Source organism: Portunus trituberculatus, chromosome 27 (genome assembly GCF_017591435.1).
Source record: "Portunus trituberculatus isolate SZX2019 chromosome 27, ASM1759143v1, whole genome shotgun sequence".
Lineage (NCBI taxonomy): Eukaryota > Metazoa > Arthropoda > Malacostraca > Decapoda > Portunidae > Portunus > Portunus trituberculatus.
In genome coordinates this window covers 1403464-1412972 of record NC_059281.1, presented here as the reverse complement: position 1 = coordinate 1412972, position 9509 = coordinate 1403464, and positions in this window count along the sequence as shown.

Genomic DNA, 9509 nt, shown 5'->3' with positions numbered 1-9509 from the left:
TCATAAAAGCTGTTTTAGCAAGAGATGAGATGTGAAGTTTCCTGTTAAAATTATGGGTGAAGAACAGACAGGCTGAGGATATTCAGTGTGGAAGAGGAAGACAGTTGAGTGTCATTGAAGATGAGGGGATAGTTGTCTGAAATAGTTTGGCCAAGCAAAGTGCAAACATGGAAGCACAGTTTTTGAGAACAATAGGAGGAACCACATCAGGTGATGGGCCACACTACCTTGAAATTAATTCTGTACACACGAACGTGTTTACGTTACCTATATATATATATATATATATATATATATATATATATATATATATATATATATATATATATATATATAAAGTTTTCGTTATACGGTACGTACTTCTTTATCCGGTAAATTCACAGTTACGGTATTTGGGAATTACTACCCTCGATTCGATATACGGTAAGAAAAATTCACAGATAAGGTATCCGCTCATGTCATCCGAGAGGGCCAAGCGCGGGGAAGCAGGGATGAAGACGTCATCCACGCCACACCTTCCCGCCACCACCCTTGGAGCCTGTTATATCTTCCCCTCCCCCCTTTTTTCTAACTGCATTACATATTACTTACATGCATTACTAATTATATGAATAAATGGAATATTAAAGGGTCTATTGTAAGCACAAATATATTCATAATAATTATGGCAAACATTTAAAGCCTGCTACCAGTGGCAAACCATGCAGCAACTGATAAAGGGCAGAGATGGGTTTGGCAAAGCCACTATCAGAGAATGATGGAAGTCGTATAACATCAAGCACGCCTTAGATAACATCAAGTCATCTTGGGACGAAGTGAAGACGTCTACCATGAACTTGGCGTGGAATAAAGTATGGCCAGAATGCACGCATGACTTTCCAGGCTTCACTGAAGACGACATCGGTGCGATCAGAAATGACATGGTAAATCTGTGCCATAGGGCTGGCTTTGATGAAGTTGATGATGTTCAAGATCTTTTGGAAAGCCATGCTGAACCTCTCTCAAATGATGAACTTATAGAGCTAGACAAGGCATCACAGGAGGCAGAAAAAGAGGAAGACGAGGAAGAACCTGTGCTTGGCCTGGACATCAAAACTCTCAGAGAATGTATCGGTGGTATCAAAAAAGCTCTGGAAACCCTGAAGGAACGTGACCCAAATCCTGCCAGGAGTAGCAAAGTGGCTCATGACGTAGAGAAAAGTGTCAAGATTTACCAAGAAATCTATGATGAAAAAACCAAGAAAGACCAAACATTCCTCCATCTACTCGTTCTCTCCAAGCCAGTCAGACATGCCATGCCATGCCGTCCCTGTCACACTTGCTGACCCTGCAACAGCTGGCCCTTCCACATCCGCTGCCGACGGTTCTACAGCTGGCCTTCCTCCATATCCTCTTTCTTCAAACAAGTGAAACGTGCCGACCCTGCTACAGCTGGCCCTTCCACATCCGCTTCTGACAGTGCAGACGACGACGTCTTATTCTCGTCTGCCCACTCAGTGGAAGATGAGTAAGGGCTGAAATCCCTACTGTCCCTTAGCCTCTGGAGGCTGTGGAGGGAAACATCTGATAGAATACATGGCGAGTGATAGGTAAATAAAAACATTTTTTGTTTATTTCTTTTGCGCAGTACTTTACATTTTTTTTTTATATCACTATTTTCATGTATTTTCATTTCTGAAGGGATGACTTTTGACGTGCTGGAACGCATTCCCTATTATTACATGTTATAATGAATTCGGCGTATGGTATTTTCAATTTGCGGTAAGGTTTTCAGGCACACATATGTACCGTATAATGTATATATATATATATATATATATATATATATATATATATATATATATATATATATATATATATATATATATATATATAATATATATATATATATATATATATATATATATATATATATATATATATATATATATATATATATATATATATATATATATATATATATATATATATATATATATATATATATATATACACACACAAACTTGGCGGTCTCCTGGTGGCCACACTGTGAACCACGCGGCTCCCTGGTGACGTCAGACCTCTCTCTAAACCTATCAGAACGCAGTGTGAGAGTCCCCCTTCAGCCATTTTGTTTGTCCTACCCTCAGTTCTGCTAGCGTGGGAACGAATTCTGTTGATTTACCGCCAACATGGCCTCTACCAGCGCAACAGGTGGTACCGGTGGGGGTAAGGACAATGGTGGTGGCGGCAAGGACGAAAGTGGGTGAGGGAAACAGGTGGAAAAACGGAGTCACAGCCTTTATATCATGTCTTATTAGCTTTATTTATTTTGTATTGGTCTGTTTTGTACATGTGTTGTAATATGTGAAGGCAAAAGATTTTATTTCAGCTCGAAAGATGGTATTCTTGGGATCAAAAGAGGGACTTTGGCAATGACCAAAGACTGATTGAGGCACTTCACTGCGCACTGCCTAGCAAAGTGATCCCACCCGTGACATCTAAAACGTTCAAGAGTCCTACAATCAATGGCGGACTTGTCATTAAGCAATACTAAGCAGTTGTCTAGGGCCCTGAGTTTCTGGGGAACTCATGAAACTCCTCATACACTTATGGTTGATAGAGGTTTTATTATTTGCTCACATTATTAGTGTTTTTTATTAAAATCCATTTGCTAAAATGCCAGCAGAATGATGATCCTATTAAGTGTTTCTGGGCCCCCTACAAATGTATAAAGAAAACGGGGCCCCCTTTTTAACATCGGTATTGACCTAGAATTTCACAATCGGTGCATCCCTAGAATAAAAGGTGTGAAAGGGGGTGACCCCATGCCTACCTTTGCCTAGGGCCCCAAAATTCCTAATTCCGCTCTTGTCTTCAGTTTTGAGTAGTGCGGTTATCTCGACCACATATCTGGCAGTGAATATTACTTCTGGCAGTCTGAGTGCTGTACACTGGATTTGTGTGCAACTGACCTGACAATCACGGCATAAACAGAAAGTACTTTGTTTTCCTTTCTCACTGCAGTGTCACTATGCAGGAGATTATGGTGTGAGGCTATATATTCAAGACCCTTTTTATACACTAAAAGAGGCTTCTTAATGTCAGTATTGGCCAAATATATGAAAAATCTTTTGGTAAGACATTTACAAGAATGGAAACAAATATATCAATGTACACTTCCTTACCTGCTGGTTTCATAGCCTCTAATTTTGCTTCAATTTTGCTACAGTTCCTTTTAATCCAATAAACATGCAGTTGAGTAATAGTTTCCCTTGACTGGTAAGTCACTGATAGTAACTCACTTATCAAGGTTGGCAGTGATCTGTCCTCAGGATAAATCTCAAGGAAATGCTTTTTACTTAATCCCAGTAATTTTGATATTTCATGGTACAGCGTGTCGTGTGCGTGTAAGCGCTACATAATGCGTATCTGCCTTCTGCCTTCATCGGTGCAGTTTGTCCATGTCCTGTTTTCCACATCTTTTATACATGCATGAGAGCTGTTTGTACATTTCACATTTGGTACTGTCTGTGGATATGTAATGTAATGTATATGTATTCCCTGTACCTCTGATTATTGTACGCCTGGCAACCCACCGTAAGCCTCAGTCTGGCTGGCGTCTCCAAGGCAGGCACGCGTACATCCTTCCAAGGCTTTCTCTGTGTTCCTCTGCCTGAATACACCTACTACAGTTAGTACGTGTTTCTATGAAGAACCTTCACCTTCGTGGCTGTACTGTCCCGATAGCTACCCAACACCACATGGCGCAGTGAGTAGGATCACGAGTCTTCCCGACGCTATCGCCGCCGCGCCAGCAGGGACTCCACTGCCTCTTCACGCCCTTCCCTGGGTTTTACGGAGCTTCAGTGACTCTTGTGACAGTGCGTGCAGTGCCTAGTGTTGTGTGTGCAGTGCTGTCACAGTGTGTGCGGTGTCGTGCCTTTGAGTGCAGTGTTTTGCGTTCTAGTCTTCCCTCGCCGCTCACAAGGGACGCTACACCCTTGGCGGGAGACAAACCTCGCAGCATCACATCCTCTTCGTCCAGCGCGCAGCGGGTAACTGAGGTGGAGGTGCCTACTACACTGCCTAGGCTTGTGGGCAGTGCTTCCATGAGTTGATGAAATCTTACCGTAGACTTTTGTCGATTTTACCCTAGATTCGGGTGTTTTACTCTAGATTGTCGAAGTTGCCCATTAATTGTTGATTAATACACTTTTATCATACATAAGTTTGAATATTGCCCCCCCCACCCCCAAACACACACACAGGACTACACACTACAGCCACTACTGCGGCTGCTCTGTGTGGACTCGTCCTCACAAGTGACTGACTCTGTGTGAACTGTGATCTAACCGTCCGAAGATCCAAAACGTGTACGCGTAGTAGATGGGTGAGTGGAGACTGGGGAGAAAGGGGATGGGGTGGAAGGGTGAAGGGATGATACAAGTCACGGGGATGAATCGAACATGAAAGAGAACCAGCCTGCCACCAGATATTGGCACCATTCCAAGCACACCTATCCATAGGACGGGAGATTACCCTAAAATTACCCTAGTTTATGCATTACCCTAAACACTACCCTAAGAAGGGTCCAATTACCCTAGTTTAGGGTATTTTACCCTAAAATGGAAGCACTGCTTGCTGGCAGTGCTTCCATGAGTTGATGAAATCTTACCCTAGATTTTTGTCGATTTTACACTAGATTGTCGAAGTAAAAGTGTCATTTATTTGCAGGTAACATTGTTAAATGGGTGAGGTTGTAGGCACCAATCGAGAAGTTAGCAACACCCTCCTTCTCCACCTCCTCTCAAATAACCACAAATACCACCACAGTGGAACAGTGTAACATCATCACCCTCATCACCAGCATTATCATCATCAACATTACTGGCATCATCATCAACGGCCTCATTATCATCCTCATCACCCAGCACACTGTCACCAACCGACATGTCAACACCCACCCGACATGCCACACACATACGAAGCTCACCTCATCAGCACACACGCCACATACCACACAACTCCAGACAACACACACAGCTGCATGATCCTCGTCATAACAATATATATAAAACAAATTACCATATAGAATGGAAATGAAGTTATTCCTTATGATTATGGGAAGAGGCCGCCTTCACGTAGACGTAAATATTTAGAATAGGACCTCCTCTCTAATCCATGCAATAATAACACAAAATGGTGAGTAGTTAATGGAGAACACGAACCTTGTGGTCTTGTTTGGGGGTCACACACGGTTATGTCACATTGCCTCACTGAAATTAGAGACGTCACTCGGAGTCTAAGTCCAAATAGTAAACATTGCTATTGTCTATTGTATATATCTGGGGTTTGTGGGTAACAGGAAGTGACTGTCTGTTGTTCACATCCTGGGTTTGTGGGTAACTGGTGAATAGGATTCTTATTGTGTCTATAGTTCTTTTGTCCAATGACGTGCCACCACCTCTTAACACCACAAGCTGCGCCAATGGGAATTTGCTATATGTATTCGTAGGCGGGGCACAGCTGGGCAGACAGGTGCACAGAGATCTGTGTGCGCAGTTGAACCATGGCCACCAGGGACATTAGTTGTAAAGGTTGCGAATTTGATTACTGGGAAATCATCGCTCCTGCGATGCAAGTCAGTGTACAATCGAGAAGAGGACCAGCCAGGACCTTCATCCTTTCGTTAAGGTATTGTGAGGAGGGTATTGGTAGAGATAGGGCATATTGTGTGAAGCTTTAAGAGAACCGGTGTGGGGGGAGGGAAGCTGCCCCAAAGCAAGGATACGGTAGGTTAGGTTTATGTTAGGGTTAGGTTAGTGTTGCAGGGGGGGGCGGTCTGGGAGGCGCAGCCACCCCGGCTAGGTTAGGTTACGTTAGGTTAGGTTTATGTTAGGGTTAGGTTAGTGTTGCAGGGGGGGGTCCGGGGGGCTGTGCCCCCCCCGTCAGGTTAGGTTACATTAGGTTAGGTTTATGTTAGGGTTAGGTTAGTGTTGAAGGGGGAGGTCCGGGGGGGCACAGCCCCCCCCCGGTTAGGTTAGGTTACGTTAGGTTAGGTTTTGTCCTTAGAACTTTTTAGATCGCCATATCTCACCTCTTTTGGCTCCCACCCCCATAAAACCTCCGATTCCCCACGTGCCCGCAAGCTTGTTGGGGGGAAGGGGGGTAAAAGAAAAGAATATGTAAGGAGTTGCTGTTCTATAGATTTACCCACGTAGATTCCAGCTGGTATACAGTTTTAAAATAGCACTACAGCCACTACTGCGGCTGTTCTGTGTGGACTCGTCCTCGCAAGTGACTGACTCTGTGCGTGAACTGTGATCTAACCGTCCGAAGGTCCAAAACGTGTACGCGTAGTAGACGGGTGAGTGGAGACTGGGGAGAAAGGAGATGGGGTGGGGGGGTGAAGAGATGATACAAGTCACGGGGATGATTGTGTACATGAATCGAACATAAAAGAAAACCAGCCTGCCACCAGACTGGCTCCATTCCAAGCACACCTATCCATATATGGGACGGCAGATTACCCAAAAATTACCCTAGTTTATGCATTACCCTAAACACTACCTTAAGAAGGGTCCAATTATCCTAGTTTAGGGTATTTTACCCTAAATGGAAGCACTGCTTGCTGGGTGCGCCACGCATACTGCTGACGACCGAGTTGCCAGATACTGCCATACACACGCACACATGCGCACTCCCTTGCATTAACTTTATATAAAATCCAGCTGTTCACGGGTTTCTCTATTGATTGTGGGGACGCTTCCTGTCTGTTCACGGGTTCTCCTTGTTCATCATGTCGCTCCCGCGTCCTTCGCCCGAGTGCAGTGACACCGAACACCAGCAGGAAACTTCAGTTTTCAGAAGATGAAGCCAGTCCCCGGGGGAGTCCGGGTGGCTTACCCTTGGGCCCGCCGCAACTCACCCCCCACCTGCCTCACTCCTCGCCTCAACCCCACCAGCCTCCTCCCGCGCATCAAGACGGTACTGTTCTTCACCTCATCAAATACTTGGAGGAATCACGTCTGTCAGCTGATTTGCATAGAAGACAGGAGGATGAGGAAAGGCGGCGAGCAGAGGAGTCAAGAAGGGAAGCAGAGGAAATGAGACGCAGGGATGACAACGAGCGTTTCATGGCACTGCTACAACTGTTGTCAGTTCAGGCATCGCCAGCCCAACACCAGCCGTCTCCAGCCCGCTTACCTGTTCCCTTACCAACACTCAGCCCTTTCGCCCCAGCCTATCAGCCTGCAGTCACTGGTCTCGTGGGGACTACACCTGTTGCAGCGGGTGCTACTCCCGTCACTGCCTTGCCTGCCGTGACAGATGCTCCAACAGTCGCCGCCCCGCCGGCTCTCGTGACAGCTGTTCCAACAGTTGCCACCCTGCCACCCCCGCCGTGACTGCCGTTACAGCCGCTGCACCACCGTCACTGTGACTGCGACTCCTACGTCCACAGCAGGCCCCCACGGGCAAACCTGTGGCTCAGAGTCCGCCCATCCTGCAAGCCGACGCCACCTACCAGATGTTCAGGCAATGGCGTCGCCGGTGGCATGATTTCTCAGTCATGATTGATCTGCAGCGCCTTCCCAGAGAAAAGCAGTTGATCCAGCTACGGATGTCTGTTTCCTGGAGGTTCAGAGGACTCTTGAACACACTCTCGGGATCGCTCCTGACACACTGTTAGCCGTGGATGAAGTCCTCGATGTGTTGCAATCCCACTTCAAGAGTCAACGTAACGAGGCTCTCCGCCGCCGTGAACTCCTGTGCTGCAAACAGGCAGTGGGTGAGTCTTTTTCTGATTTCTATGTCCGCCTGAAAACCTTGCTGAAGAGGTCGACCTTTGCTCCGGTGATCCAGTGACTTGTGCTGAGACCCAGCTGAAGATGGTTTTGCTCATGGGCATCAGAGAGGAGGAGCTCGTTCAACGCCTCATCTCTATGGACTCAGGTGCCCCTCTCCAGGACCTGGTCACCTGCTGCCGCTCGTATGAGGCCGCCCGGAACACAGCATCCGCCATCCAGTCGTCTCCAAGTCAGCTGTTCTCCATCTCTGCCTACAGACGGGGAAAGCGACGTGACAAGGCCGCCTCCTCACTTCAGCAACCGCCTTCGGAACAGCGAGGGAAGCCTGCAGCCGTTGACGTGTCCCAACCCTGCCAGTGTTGCTCCCGCCGGCACTCATATGGTCAGTGCCCTGCTGTCGACAGCACCTGTAGCAACTGCGGACGCAAGGGCCATTGGGCAAAGACTGCCAGGTGCCCTGCCAAAGACACCCAGTGTCGTGCCTGTAAAAAGACTGGGCATTACGACAAGTGCTGCAGGTCAACAAATGCGACTCACAGCCAGAACAGCTCTCACGCTACGTCACAGAAGAAGAGCTCCTGCCGCAGTGTGACTCGCAGTCCAGCGTCTGAGGCCATGACTCCTAAACCTGTGTGTATTCACCTGACGCATGGAGGATCCACTTCCCACCTCCAAATGCTGCTAGATACAGGCGCGGATGTCACAGTTATTGGCCAGCGACACCTCAGCATTCTTCAAATCCCCAGGAGCAGCCTACAGCCTCTACCTTCCGTGCACACGCTGACGGCGGACGGTTCAGAGATGGCACCTGCCCTGGGATGTTTTCAAGCTACTTTACGGCTCGGGCAAAAGTCTTGCATAGCCCAGATCCAAGTTCACGATGGCTTCCAGACCCCACTCCTCTCCTATGGCCACTGCAAGGAACTGGCCATCATCTCCTCGGAGTTCATGAAGCCACTGAGTCTTTGATGTAGCACTTGCGTCAACACTATTGTATGGTTGTGAGTCATGAGTAAGAGCAGACAATCAAGCCTGTAACTGTGAGACCTGTAAGGATCACCTTTTCCCCAGTGAAAGCCTGTTTGGTGTTAGCAAGGGTGGCAGTACGGTACGGTACGTAATAAATATAGTAATTCTGCATGCTCAAAAATACCGTACCGTAATTTCGTACCGTAACCAAAAAACCACTTGCGTCAACACTATTGTATGGTTGTGAGTCATGAGTAAGAGCAGACAATCAAGCCTGTAACTGTGAGACCTGTAAGGATCACCTTTTCCCCAGTGAAAGCCTGTTTGGTGTTAGCAAGGGTGGCAGTACGGTACGGTACGTAATAAATATAGTAATTCTGCATGCTCAAAAATACCGTACCGTAATTTCGTACCGTAACCAAAAAACCGTACCGTACTAGTACGAAAAAATAAATTTCGTACCGTAATTTCGTACCCAATATCGTACCAATGCCATAAGCTACATCTCTAAAATTAACCAATTTTATGAAGTACTTGTGGAAACACTTCCTTATTGAGACTGAAGATTAAGTTCATACAACTGTTTTAGTTTTCTTGTTAGTGAACATACCTTTTAAATATAGTACGTATATTTATCACTGTAAATATAATAGGTATTAGAACTGGAACTTTTTACTGTTAGTGAAAAGTTCCAGTTCTAATAGGTGCGGTAGTATGAACTTACATAATATGTCTTAGAATCAACTAAAG